General features: G+C 40.7%; 1 protein-coding gene across 1 annotated transcript in view; it reads right to left on the bottom strand.

The window, feature by feature from the left end:
- wwc1.L (WW and C2 domain containing 1 L homeolog) overlaps positions 1 to 15,681 on the bottom strand; it is a 107,887-nt gene that overhangs the window by 85,674 nt on the left and 6,532 nt on the right. The gene's annotated exons all lie outside the window — the stretch shown is intronic.

Below are 15,681 nucleotides of genomic sequence, written 5' to 3' on the forward strand. Positions count from 1 at the left end.
GAAAAGCACCGTTGCCTTATTCTGTACCTGCAGCCCTGTGTAACACTTCCCCAAGTCTGGAAAAAAAAAAACAAGGAACGTCTTACTTCACATCTCGGAAAAAATTCAGTCCATGTCTCAGAACAGGCATAAATATGATTTTTTTTTTTTTTTTTTAAATTGAAGCTTTAAGAAGGAAATTTAGGTCAATGCTAAGTGATTCAGCACAAGTAAGCAAGGCATAACCAACTGCTTTGAAAAGCAACATCTGTGCCCATGGCATTAGATTACAAAAAAATACATAAACCCTGGATAGAAACTGGAAATTATACCATGTAAGTCTCTGATATGATCAATCAGGTACTCACTGGGGGTTATTTATAAACACTGGGCAAATTTGCACTTGGGCTGTAACCCACAGCAACCAATCAGATGATTGCTTTCAGCGTTCAACCTGCAGCTGGCTGAAAAAAGCTGATTGGTTGCTATGGGTTTATAAATGAGCCCCACTGTGCTTTAGAATGTAGGCTGATTCATTGCATAGGAATAAGTCTGAATATGTTTTCAAGGACTATTTAAGTCTAGTATGACCTACATTTAGGGGCATATTTATGACGAAAGGGATAATTCACCACACATCACCAGGCTTTGCATACATTTTTTACGCGATTTCTACCGGAAATGTAAAATAATGGCGGCAAATCTGGAGTTCGCATGGTGTAAAATAAAACATACCTTGATAAATTCGCAGTTTATTTTACACCGCTTTTACACCGTTATTTCGGTGAGTTTAGTTTACACAGCGTAATAAATATGCCCCTAACTGTATTAGGGTATGGTCACACTGGGCGATTTGGGGAGATTTAGTCGCCTGGCAAATAATCGCCCCGTCTTTGCGTCAACCAATCTCTCCAAATGCCTAACCTCTGTCTTGCGGCGGCTAAAATGAAAAGTCGCCTGCGGCATGGCACACGAGTCACTTCGTATTCCGAAGTCGCCCGAGTGCGGGCGACTTCGGAATATGAATCGACGCGTGTGCCATTTAAGCCGCCGCAAGACAGAGGTAAGGCATTTGGGGAGATTGGTAGCCGCAAAGACGAGGTGATTAGTCGCCAGGCGACTAAATCTCCTCAAATCGTCCAGTGTGACCTTACCCTTAAGGTTGTTATTACTGCGTCAGCCAGACTAAATCACTGAACTGAAAAATGGATCATTAATCATTTTATCATAAGGCTATGCCCCTATCCACCCAACTGCTCCAACCGCCACCCCATTTTCAAAAAGTCTTGCTGAAACACTGACATGAGCCTACAATGTCTGATAACATAAGACCACAAATTTACATGTAAAAGGTCATATTTACACGCTATGACAGAACAGCTAATGAATGCCTACTAAGGTGCTGCTTACATATTTCACAAGCAGCGTTTTTTGATGGTAATATAGGTATAGAACCTCTTATCCAGAAAACAGATATCCAGAAAGCTCTGTATTAAGGGAAGGCTGTCTCCCATAGACCCCAGTTTAGCCAAATAATGCAGATTTTTAAAAATGATTTTCTTTTTCGGTAATAATAAAAATGTACCGTGTACTTGATCCAAACTAAGATATATAATTAATTCTTATTGGAAGCATAACAAGCATACCCAGGTTTATTTGACATTATGACAAAGAAATTACGAATGATGGTAGCTACGAGGAGCGGAACTCTGCTTCTGTTAAACCAATAATGCCTTACATTGTTTGCACTTATTCTGACTAAATGGAAGCTATTATACTTCTTACTGCTTTTCCTGGGGCAGAAAAGCATGTTGTTTCTTGGCGACATACATATTATTAAATACTGCAGTCAGCTTTCCAGGACTTAATCACTTACTGTTTTTTTCTATGAAATACATCCATATAGATTTAAACTCAAAGTATGGTTTAGAGAGTGACTGTTTCAAGCACCGGCTTGAAAGCCCAAGGCTGCTGTAGAAACAGCCGAACACTGGCAGAAATATCTGCTACCCGCTAGCACGGATATAGTATTCCCAAAAGTACTGAAAATATAATTAACATGATAACCAAAAGGATTTGCCTTGATGTAATAACTGCCTGACTGGAAAACTATTGTTATCCTTGTTGCAATAAGCATAAAAACAAGAACCGTGCTTGCACTTTCTGCCATTCATGATTATTCAACAACATCCTCATACTGAAAGATTATGAAAAGGACGAACAAATGTATTTCACACTGTCCTTTCGTGGGTGTGCAGTATCTACCTATTTATCTATACAGGTGAGGAACCGGTTATCCAAAATGCTTGGGACCTGGAAAGGCATCTTTCCATAATTTGGATTGTTATAAAGATTTGGATCTTTAGTAAGTCTACTAAAAAAACTATTTGTACACAGTATCGGACTGGGCCGGCGGGAAACCGGGAAAAAAACAGGTGGGCCCTGGCCCTCTTGGGCCCCCGCCTGCCCAGACCTGGTCCTAGATTGGCCCCCCGAACGGAAAGAAAAGTTGTGCGGCGCTGTTTGCTCGCCACTTGCGCATGCGTGTGGTGGGTCTGATGATCGTGCATGCACGCATTGGGCCTGTCATTCGGGCATGCGCGCAGTGCGTCGGTCATTCACACATGCGCATGGGGCACCCGAGGTTCACAACCCGGTGGGCCCGACTGCACCAGTCCGACCCTGTTTGTACATTAATTAAACCCAATAGGATTGTATTGCCTCCAACAAGGTTAATAAATGTGTGTGTGCACATTACTGTTTTATTGATACAGGATTCTAAGGGATATGACCTTCCATAATTCGGAGGTTTTTGGATAATGGATCCCACCTGTATGTCCACCTGTATATCTATAATGGATCCCACCTGTACTTCCATCTGTATATCTATAGACCAAAAGGGTTAACGTCCAGCTGTAGGCATAGAGCATGTGTTACATTGGACTCTAACACACCAAGATGGGCTATGTGGAATTAAGGAAGGTATGGTGTAGTGCAAATACAACTCCCATCTGCTACTGTGCATGAAAAACAAAATACAAGGGCGCCAGGAGGTTCTTGCAACAAAAACAGAAAAGTTTTATTTATCCAAGACAAATGATCCAGAGGTTTTGTACTTATGATCCACAGAGGCCCCATCAGATAATCACTTTGCTTTGCTTTTTCTGCAAAGTTTTTTTTCTACAAATGAACTTAAAGGGATACTGTCATGGGAAAATCAGTTAATAGGGCTGCTCCAGCAGCATTCTGCACTGAAATCCATTTCTCAAAAGAGCAAACAGATTTTTTTATATTCAATTTTAAAATCTGACATGGGGTTAGACATATTGTCAATTTCCCAGCTGCCCCAAGTCATGTGACTTGTGCTCTGATAAACTTCAATCACTCTTTACTGCTGTACTGCAAGTTGGAGGAATATCACCCCCTCCCTTTTTCCCCCCAGCAGCCAAACAAAAGAACAATGGGAAGGTAACCAGATAGCAGCTCCCTAACACAAGATAACAGCTGCCTGGTAGATCTAAGAACAACACTCAATAGTAAAAACCCATGTCCCACTGAGACACATTCAGTTACATTGAAAGGGAAAAACAACAGCCTGCCAGAAAGCATTTCTCTCCTAAAGTGCAGGCACAAGTCACATGACCAGGGGCAGCTGGGAAATTGACAATATGTCTAGCCCCATGTCAGATTTCAAAATTGAATATAAAAAAATCTGTTTGCTCTTTTGAGAAATGGATTTCAGTGCAGAATTCTGCTGGAGTAGCACTATTAACTGATGCGTTTTGAAAAAAACATGTTTTCCGATGACAGGATCCCTTTAAGTATTTTTATTCAAATGTGCTTATGAATGAACTTTCATTGGACTTTATAAATTCGTGATAAACGGAGAAACATTTTTATGTCTCTTTTTGTACAATTCACTTGTTTTTCACTTGTGGGGTTAATTCTTTCATTACTTATGCTAATACAGATGACGATTGTATGATGTCACGCAGGGGGTGTTAAATAGCCTTCTCTCACAACAAAAATGTTATTCTTAATAAAGGGGCCTGACCCCGAAACGTCGCATTTTCTAGAGGGTTGGAGGGTGTCAATCCCTTTGTCACCGTGCACCGGGCAATCAACACGTCAAAGTTTTATAGTAAACTTAGATTTACTATACCCCGATGCTGCCAAAAACCTGAATCCGAAAATCAGCCATCTTAGACCTGAGGTCCTGTATAAGTGAATGGGAGAGAAACTATACCAATTTGAAGATATCGTGGTTTGCACTGGCTTTAGCCTGATAATCCGAAAAAGCATTCAGGAAAACAGGACCCTTACCTGCAGATCATTATGGAAACGTTAAACATGTATACATTTGCTTATGTATTTGTTGACTTTACTATACAAAGAGGAAATTCCATTATTTGCTCACAGGTTTGTTTTCTGGGCTCTTTTGTAGACAGGAAAAGGAACTCAGTAAATTCTACCCGCACTTGCTATGTATCTAAATAAAACATGGGCATCTCATAAATAGATCATATTGTGTGCTGAAACTGTAATAATGCTTGAACCATAATCTCAAGTACTTCATTATGTCAGCCTCTTCAACCAGAACAAGGTCATATTGTAAACAATGTCCAGATGGTCACGGAACAAGTCCTATTCATGTCTTGCTTCAAATTACACTGGATCCCTGGCAGCCTCCATTCAAAGCCCTCCTGACTTCATTAGTCTCGACTAATGCATTGTATGTTTTTGTATGATGTAGACACTGCCATTCTAAAATACTTTGCAACTGGTCTTTCTGGACCTGTTATCCAGAATGCTCAGAACCTGGAGCTTCCCGGATAACGGGTCTTTCTATAATTTGGATCTTCATCCCTTAAGTCTACTAGAAAATCAAGTAAACATGAAATGAACCCAATAAGCCGGTTTTGCTTCCAATAAGGATTAATTATATCTTAGTTTGGATCAAGTACAAGGTACTGTTTTATTATCACAGAGAAAAAGGAAATCATTATAAACTTTTTATTATTTTGATAAAATGGAGTCTATGGGAGACGGTCTTTTCTGCCTAATGGGTTTCCAGATAACAGATCCCACACCTGTACACAGGTATCACTATCCGCCACTGATTATCCAGAATGCTCAGTACATGGGGTTTTCCGGATCTTTCCGTAATTTGGGTCTTCATGCCTTATGTCTACTAGAAATTAATTTAAACATTAAATAAACCCAATAGGCTGGTTTTGCTTCCAATAAGGATTAATTATATCTTAGTTTGGATCAAGTACAAGGTATTATTTTATTATTACAGAGAAATATAGATTTCTGCAGGGAACACTTGTATACCTGTACATAGCCAAGAAAACAAAGTGGCCACTTGGTCAACAAAAGTGATGGGTGAAATTTGCGAAACGCATTGAAGCAATAAGTGTCAAAATTATTTTGACATGCGTCAATTTCGATGCCTGCAACAATTTCTATACGCGCGACTATTTTGTCCAAATGCATTAAAGTCAATGGGTGTCCGAATAATTTTGACGCATGACAATTTTTATACTATTCTGACGTGTGCCACAATTTTTTCAGCGCCGTCGATTTTTTGCAGGTGAATTTTCGCTGCAGTTTCGATGACGCCGAAATGTGGAAATTCGCCACTAGTCAACAACGCATTTTAGTTTGTTTTGCTTTCCATTTCAATAAATCTGGGAGAATGTGGAAAAACAACCAACCCTTTTCAGCCTTTGGCAAACAGCAGGTAGCTGTATGTTCTTTCTGGGAGGTACTCACTTGAAACATAGGAATTTGAAAAAAAAACAGCCCATTTGGTCTTCCTAATTACGGATTTGTCTTGTGTTGATCATTTATGTTGTTTTGTAAAAAAACCCTTATAGTTAACAAAAACTTGTTTAAAATCTGCTGCACTCTTAGCCACTGTTGTTTTTACCGTAAAAGATGTATTCACTGCACGTGCACTGTAAAATAATACTTTCACAAATGAGACAATTTATATTTCAAAGGCAAGGTTTAAGCTCCACCTATGTTGTGTCAACCAAGGCTCTCATAAGAAACCTTGGGGCTTTTTATGACTAGTAAGAGCTTAATTAGTGTGGCACCAACAATCTGAGTCCAAACCCTCTTCCATGAGACACAGCTTCTCTTTACTTTCTTCTATTATCTATTTATGTCTTCAGCCGTATGTATTCTCTCTTCTATTTTGCCTTTCTCTACTCAGCTCCCTCTCTTATAACTCCTCTCAACTGACAAGACAGTCAAACAATAAAGAATCAAACCCAGCAACTCAGAAATACGAGACATACTAACGTGGGTAGGTTCACCTTTAAGTTAACTTTTAGTATGTTATAAAATGGCCTATTCTAAGCAACTTTTCAATGTCTCAATTTTTTTCTCTTTTTAAATTATTTGCCTTCTTCTTCTGACTCCAGCTTTTCAGCTTTCAAATGAGGGTCACTGACCCCATCTAAAAACAAATGCTCTGTAAGGCTACAGACGTATTGCTGTTGCTACTTTTTATTACTCATCTTTCTATTCAGGCCCCCTCTTTTTCATATTCCAGTCTCTTATTCAGTGTATGGTTGCTAGGGTAATTGGAGCCCTAGCAAATAGACTTGTGAAATTTGTATGTGAATAATAAGGAATGTATCGGAGATGGCCTCAGGGCCGGAACTAGGGGTAGGCAGAGTAGGCACGTGCCTAGGGCGCAAAGCTGGGGGGGCGCCAGGCACGTACCTGCTCTGTCGCCTATCTGTAACGAACATACCTGGTGGTCTAGGGGGGGGGGCGACAGGGACGCCTGTCGCCCCCTCGGCGGGGACGCCTGCCTCGACGAGCGGCTCTGTAGGCCGCAGGCGGCGGCGTCCTAGGGCGCGCGCGGCGCGCTCTGGATTTTCTTAAAGGCGCTGACGTAGTGACGTCAGCGCGCAAGGGCGCGCAATTCAAACACTATTTAAAGCCCATTAGGGCTGTGGGAGTTTGCCCGTGATAGGATTTTGTTCCTGGTGCTTCTGAGCCTTGTGTTTATTCTGATTCTGTCTGATTCCTGTTTTGACCCCTGCCTGGCTATTTTGACTATTCTGAATTCTGGATCCTGACCTTGCCTGCTTACGACTACTCTACTGTTTAACCCTTCGATTGATCACCCGGTTTTGACCCTTTTGCCTGTTTGACGTTTCTTGCTATCTGCCTGCCTCGACCCAGCCTGTCTTGACGATTCTGTTGCCTGCTCCATTTGTACCGTGACCTTCGGCCCAAAAGACTCTGCTACCTGCCGTGCCCCTCTGCTAGCCAGAACATCTCGCCTTGTACCCCTTGTTAAATCCAGGTGGCACCCAAGTAAGCTGAGGGCTCCTCCCGAAGCCCAACGGTGGTCACACTACTGGTGAAGCCGATCCGAGACCAGGGTACTTGGCACCTGTTCTGGTATTGGGTGCCGGCCGTGACACTATCCCATGTCTGGTCCCATCACTCCCCATCTTCCTGCACGGTGTATGGCCTTTCTGCGCATGCCGATTTGCCCTTGTGCACATCCGCGCCGGCGTCAACACACGCGTGCGCGCCGGCGTCAGCATGCTCAGCCGACGCCACTGCGGGACATGTTGCCCAGGGCACCTGCACGGTGTGGTCTGGCTCTGGATGGCATTCCTATAATTCAGAGCTTTTTGGAAAATGGATTATGGATTAGAGATCCCATACCTGTCCCTCATAAAAATAACTCATATTACTACATTGATGAATTGAGAGATGAGCTATTCCCTCCCATTCTAGGTGAGAATGCATGCATTATTTCACATCCACCTTTAGTGAATAGACCCCCATAGTGTATTTCTAAATGACTGGCAACCATTAACAAAACTTAATTTTGCCTGAATCTAGGACCCAGTTAAGGAGAGGGAATCTTCAACTTGAATAGCGTCAGAATAGAAAAAAATAATTGTGTGAACACTCACAGGCTTGTTCACAAAGGATCAGTAAAGTTCAGTGAAGGTGGTTAGGTATGTGCAGACTATGACATAATAAGTGTGAGTAATCAACATAATGTTAGGTGAGCAAATAAATGTGCACTATAACCTATGAGTAATAAAGTAATGTGTATGATTCATCTGCTGAACATTTTTCAAAGTTTCAAAATGAAAAAATAAATAAAGAAATAAAGAAAACCTTGATGCTCTGGAAATGCTCTGGAAATAAAGGCATGATTTCCAAAGGTCAATAATGTCATGATTGTAGAGTAAATGCAAATGTAAATCCCTGCTTAATTAAATCTGTATGGTATATTTCTTTCCTTAATAGGCCATTTCTAACAACACGTACCTTACACCCATTGCGTCAGAAGCACAACAGTGAACATAGCTCATGGGAGAATGCTACATAGAAGTGAAGGTAAGAAATGCCTTGCAGTTTGTGCATGGAATTGCAGAAATCTTAAAGGGACAGTAACATCAAAAATGTAAAGTGATTTAAAAATATAATGTAGTGTTACCCTACACTGGTAAAACTGATGCGTTTGCTTCAGAAACACTACTATTGTTTATATAAACAAGCTGCTGTGTAGCCATGGGGGCAGCCAAAAAGCTCATGTTACACAGCAGATAGCAGATAAGCTCTGTAGAACATAATGGTGTTATCTGTTATCCACTATTTAGGGTCTGGCCACACAGGCAGATTCAGGGAGAATAGTCGCCAGGCTACAAATCTTCTCTTCTTTGCGGTGACTAATCTCCCCGATCTGGCTTCCCCTGACTAAAATGTAAAACGCCTTGGGGCAGGCACACGGAACGATTGGTTTTCCAAAGTTGCCCGTAATTGCCTCATGAGGAAACTTTGGGCGACTTGGGAAAACAAATCGCTCCGTGTGCCTGCCCTCAGGCGATTTACATTTTAGCCAGCAGAAGGCAGATCGGGGAGATTAGTCATCGCGAAGAAAAGGAGATTTGTCGCCTGGCAACTAATCTCCCCGAATCTGCCTGTGTGGCCAGACCCTTAACCTGTGCCATATAGCCTTTTTTCAATTTCCGCCATGGCTACACAGCAGCGTGTTTATATGAACTATAGTAGTGTTTCTGAAGCAAACAGGTCAGTTTTACCAGTCTGTTTTTAGTTTTTATCTTATGAGCAGAGTCATCTTGGTTTTCTCTTGAAAAACAACATTGTAAATGGACATTAAAAAGATTTGGCTGCAAAACAACTACAAACTGGCCATGTAACTGGCCATGTACCTGCATCTCTATCGTAAATTCCCAAGGGGATAATAGTTACATAAGAGAGATAGTTGCATAATAAATATAGCTGACTCACGTCCAACCCTTTCTTTGTGTTAATCTCACCTAATATCGAGTTGATGTAGTCGCGGGAAAAAAAACAACGCGTCTCAAAAAAGAGCGATCAAACCAATCCCTGGATTAACTTTGTCCTAAAACTTAATTTCAATAACCTTATAAAAAGGCATCCATTTTTTAAATCTAACCAATGTATCTTCCAGTACAATCACTTCAGAGAGAGAATTCTCTGCAACTTCACAACTCGGTTCAATCATCACAGAGAGGGTTCTGACTGCAAAAACCTCCAAAATAATAGACAGTAAAAATTAAAAATGTGAACATATATGTATATAATTTTATAGATGATCACACAGACAAAAATCTGAAGCCATCACCAATGGCTTCAATAGGGAGGGACTATGGTGCATAGAGTGATTCTTAAGTGTTTTCCCCAATGTGTAGTTTGACACATAAACATGAGACTTCAATTCCTACAAATCATCTCATTCTGATTCGGGGGTATGTTTTTTTTTTTTTATCAAAAAGCTAAATAAGAGCTCACGCAGTGAATTTTCCATTCCAGTGAAATTCCACCGCTCTCTATTCACCTGTATGGGATTTTTAGGGAAATGCGTATCAAAGGATGTTGAATGGGAATAGAAATACCAGCACAGGTCATTTTACAAAGATGATAATAAACATGAGCAACCTCTTCTGAAATGAAAACAATCTTTTTCTTGCCTGAAACTTCTTAAAACTTGGAGAATTCCATGTGCAAATTTTATAATGTGGAAACATTATAATCATGGGAATGTTGGTGAAGCACATTGTAAATGAATTACAGTTTCTAAGTACTAAACAGTCAATGGATGCAAGGATGTGCTGGCTAGTGATGTGCGGGTTGTCCAATAACCACAGGACCCGCGGGTTTGGGCCTATCTCACTGCGCCGTTTGTGGGTCATGGGAGGGTTCAGCTCTTCTGCCTGCTCTTCTCGCCGCGACCTTAGACTGTCAGATTCTAGTTTTATAGGCACACCTCTTTTGTGACATAAGCAGCGGGGCAGGGCGGGTTTATAAAAGGAGGAGGGAAGCCAAGTGTGGCCGGTTGGGTGTGGGTCGAGCTTTTCTCTACCTGCATATTACTAGAGCTGGCTGATCCCTTAACACTTGATTATGCATTTCCATTCACTATTACTTTTATAGGATGTGTGAGATGCCAAAATCTTGGAGAAGCTAGTTGATGAAAATCAGACAGATATCAATCGTAATGGTTTAAAAAAAATCAAAACGCCACAGTGCATAATTCAATCATTGGTCGTGTGTGGGGATGGCCAAATTGGGCCCAGATCTGTGTGTTTGGTGCTGGGAGTGTGTGGCCACCTTAAGGCAATGCAGTCCCTATTATAATAATATTTGTAATGTCTATTACGTTGAAACAGTCCCACTACTCATGCCTTATCAATCACAGCGTGTATATAGAAAATGGTGATTTATTCTAATCAGAAGATGGTAGATCAGTTCAGGCACCCGAGTCACCAATCCCATTATTTAGTGACATTGAACCCAAATCTTACCTCCAGTTTAATTAAGGCAAACATTTGTTATTCTACCTAATAATTCTCAGCAGCTGAATTAATAGAGGTAGGCAATATGCTGATTCTTGTAATTTAGTGCAGAAATTCCTATTTAATAAAAGACACTACGTTTGCCCAGGTACAGTAACCCACAGCAACCAATAAGAAGTTTGCTTTTAAACAGGTGAATAGAAAATGTACCTGTTGATGGTTGCTGTGGGTTACTGCATAGAGGCAAACCTAGTGCCGTTACATAACCTCGTAAATATCATTGTATCAGAGAATTATAAAAAATGGGCTACACTATTTGGAAAACACAGGCATTATGTTTGGCACGAGCCCTATTCAGCAAACGTATGTTGAACAAGGGGGGTATACTGTATCTTTAAAGGTGACCCAATACTGCTATACGTACTAATAATTATACATGTTAATAAAACATTATTTTATTATGCATGTCACTGATAAGAAATCCTTATAACAATATTTTGCAATCTGGGTCAGAGAGCTTGCAATTTTGTTTTGTCTTTATTGTTTAAGTCCTTATTCTGCTTTTGCTACACAACAAACCTTTTTTTCCTTATCAGAGCATAATATAAATGCCTGCCCCCTGGCACTAGCTAAGATTTCTGGAACCCCTTGAACCTTCCAACATAGGGAGGCAATGTAGCCCGACACTCCCCTCAGAGCTCTTCTCTTTAATGCAGAACAATGGTTCAATAGTGGAGTTATTTTGGCAGACCGCGCTGCGCTCCTTAGGAGGGGATCCTCAAAACTGGCATTGTCAGGGGCCTGAGAACCTCTTCCAGCCGCGGTTTACAAGCCATTTCTTGAGATTTTATGACTTTTAAGGTGAGCTGTCAAATGACCCATGAAACAGATCCTGCACTCATCCTTACATTGAATTTATCTGAGGCGCTGCTGCCTGGCAATGAAAGGGTACGTGAGTTTTCCACAAAATCCCCAGCGAGGGAAAGCACAGATATGACTAAGTGTTTTTACCTCACTTTAACCGTATTGCTGGGAGTGAAGAAATAAATTCCGTGCCATACCCCCAGCAGCAGCAGAGAAACTCTGTGGTCAATGCAGCTCACATACCACAGTGGGCTATGCCAAGAATGCACAAATCCTTTAGCAAAGACTAGAAGCCCGACTAATCATTCATTCGGCCCATAAAAAGAAACCATGGTTAACCATTCATCAGCCCCTGCTGCATTCCTCACCCATTCGCTTGCAAGGGAATAAACAATAGAGAAGCCCAGACTATATAACTATGTGGCCGTTTAAAGTGATCCCAAGCATGAACAAAGTAGCAAACAGAATCAAGCTGAAATGAATGCTCTCTGGCTCCTGGGTTTGAGAACATTCTAGTAGTGGAGCCATTTGCCATCTGTAGCTCTATCAGTTTCAGCGAGGGCTGGACCTTTTAGGGTAAGGCCAGACGAGGAGATTCAGGGAGATTTTGTCGCCTGGCGACTTATCGCCACGTCTTTTGGGCGACTATTGAAAACGCATCGCCGCATGTGCATTAGTGCAGGCGATTTTGCGCTGTAGCCTATGGGGAAAAGACGCTGAGGCAGTTCGGGGAGATAGTCGCCCAAAAGACGTGGCGATAAGTCGCCAGGTGACAAAATCTCCCCGAATCTCCTCGTCTGGCCTTACCCTTAATGGAAAACTTTACCCCCCAACAATAATAAAAATAAATTGCATAAACCAGCTCATATGTAAAACCCTGCTTCAGGTAAATGAACCATTTTCATAATAATATACTTTTTTAGTAGTGTGTGCCATTGGCTAATCCTAAATAGAAAATTGCCATTTTAAAAAATAAGGTCCGCCCCCTGGGATCCTAGGATTCACGGTGCACACAAACAAACCAAAAATGTTAGGTCACATGAGCCAATTAACAGACAGAGTTCTGTCTTTTGCTTCCACACTTCTTCCTGTTACAGTTAGAACTGCAGTATTTCTGGTCAGGTGATCTCTGAGGCAGCACACAGACCATCACAAAATGGTGGTTCAAGGGATGTAAAGGGCAATATTTACTTAAATATATATATAGTTTGGTAAGATTCTTTAATATGCCACTTATTTTGATAGAAATATGTTGCAAAATGAACACTTAGGGCTCTTGCACACGGGCATTCTTACCTGCGCTCCCCTTTTTTGTGCTTTCTTCCGTTCAGCCGCAGGGGAGAGCAGGAGTAGACGCAATCAATTATTTTGAAGGGGGCTGTATTCACACAGACATGTAAGCGCCAAACGCAGGTTGGGACACAGCATGTTGCATTTCACCTGCGTTTGGCACTTACATGCGTCTGTGTGAGTACAGCCCCCTTCAAAATAATTGACTGTGTCTACTCATGCGCTCCCCTGCGGCTGAACTGAAGAGAGCGCAACGCAGGGGAGCGCAGCTAAAACCTCCCCTGTGTAAGAGCGCTAAGTGTTCATTTTGGGGGTATAGTTTTCCTTTTAATAAAGCAACCGTTTCAGGGCCAAACCACAAGTAGGGCGTATGTGATCATAGAGAATAAGCCATACAAGTTACAATGGATTTTTGGCACAGCTATGCACCAGGTTTAGTGCACAGCAGCAAAATTGCTTTAAAGATATTTGATTTTCTGGCAACATTAAGAGGCAATAAATAGTTTTGCCTACAGGGGCAGAGATGCCGAGATGTCAGCACAAAGACCGAAGTAGCCGGCAGCATCTATACAATATGCTGTGCTCCTGTTTCCACTCCAGGATTGAAATTGATACGGCTCATTGAATTTAAAAAGAGAATACACCCTTTCTAAACAGTCGGAAACTTCTCCCATCATATCTGAGACATGGGCAGAGTTGTAACCTCCTATATTTAAACCACGTGCATATTAAATCCATATGCTGTTAACACAGACTGTACTCGTTTCTGTAAAGCTATGTGCCATGCACCTAAACTAAAGAGGTGCTTCCCCTTTAAGTTAACTTTAAGTATACTATAGAATGTCCTATCCTTAGCAACATTGCAACTGGTCTTCATTGTTTATTTTTTATACTTTTGCCTTCCTCTTCTACATCTTTTTAGCTATCAAATGGGGGTCACTAACCCCGGCAGCCAAAAGACTATTGCTCAAAAAGCTTGCAATTTTATGATTATTGATACTTTTTATTCCTTTCAGTTCTGTCCTTCTTCTATTCATATTCCAGTCTCTCATTCAAACCACTGCCTGGTTGCTGGGGTAAACAAGGGTGGTTCAACCTAAAGTTAACTTTTAGTATATACTATTCCTAGCAACTTTGCAATTGGTCTTCATTGTTTAGTTTTTATTAATTTTTAAATATTTGCCTTCCTCTTCTACATATTTCCAACTTTCAAATGGGGGGTCACTGAACCCAGCAGCCAAAAAACTCTGAGAGCTAACAATTGTATTGCTATAGGCTCTTTCCTATTCATATTCCAGTCTCTCATTAACTTAAACAAGACCCTAGCAACCAGATGCTAAAATTCCAAACTAGAGAGATGCGTTAACCAAAAAGTTAAATAATAGAAAAACCACAAAAAATAAACCTTTTGAATTAGAATAGTAATATCTATGTCATACTAAAGTGAGGTGCAAGCTGTCTGCAATACCGCTGGAGGAGGAATCAGCATAGCTTCAACTGTCTTATTACTGCTTGATCAATTTTCAGATGGTCTTCACTTTTTTGTTTTTAATTACTTAGCTCTCCAATATAGAATTTCACCAGGTATTTGGTTGCTCTGTTGCACATTACTCTAGCAACCAGGCAGATTATATAAGAAATTGGAATATGAATAGGCGTGGCACTCAGTAGAAAGATCAGTAATAATAAGTAGCAATTACAATAAAATATAGCTTCACAGATTACCTAAAATTATAGTTTTTGGTTGCTGGGGCCAGTGACCCACTTTTGAAAACTGTCAGTAGAAAATAGTAAATAATTAAAAAGCTATAAAAAATAAAAGCAGAAGACCAGGCCATTCTATAATACAGGTATGGGACCTGTTATTCAGAATGCTCTGGACCTGGGGTTTTCCGGATAGCGGATCTTTCCGTAATTTGGGTCGTCATGCCTTATGTCTACTAGAAATTCATTTAAACGTTAAATAAACGCAATAGGCTGGTTTTGCTTCCAATAAGTATTAGTTATATCTTAGTTGAGATCAAGTACAAGGTACTGTTTTATTATCACAGAGAAAAAGGAAATCATTTTTGAAAATTTGGATTATTTGGATAAAATGGAGTCTTTGGGAGACAGCCATTCCGTAATTCGGAGCTTTCTGGATATCGGGTTTCCAGATATACCTGTATACTAAAAGTTCACTTAAAGGTGACCCACCTCTTCAAGCTTAGCATAGCCCATGTTGGTGGCAAAATCATTTTCGCAATCACACATTAAGGAATGGTAGTACTTCAGGTTATAGAAATACCCTTACCCAGAAAACTCCAGGTCTTGTGTATTAAAGATAACACATTCCAGACTTAAATTTTAATCATGCAGTATTCCCCAATAACAAACTGGACCGTTTTTTTCATCTTCTGATGCATGAAAACAAGGTCAATTACCAAGGAAAATATAGGCTTGTCTGTAGAAAATAAGAGAATGCTTCTGTTTAATTGGCTCCTAAGGCAATTGTAGGACACTGTACTCTGAAATTCCTCTATCATGTTTTACACGTACATTGCAATCAGCTAATTTAGAAATCATGCTGCAAGAATAGAAGATAACAGCTGCTTTATTACCACCCCACACTACCACAGCCAAACTGTTCAGACTACTGCTTTAATCACAGGCTGTTCATTTTCTGGTTTGAGAAGCTTAAAAGTGTAATTACTTCCAGTTTCACAGTGTCGCTTAG

Source organism: Xenopus laevis, chromosome 3L, assembly GCF_017654675.1.
Source record: "Xenopus laevis strain J_2021 chromosome 3L, Xenopus_laevis_v10.1, whole genome shotgun sequence".
In the NCBI taxonomy this organism is placed as follows: Eukaryota; Metazoa; Chordata; class Amphibia; order Anura; family Pipidae; genus Xenopus; species Xenopus laevis.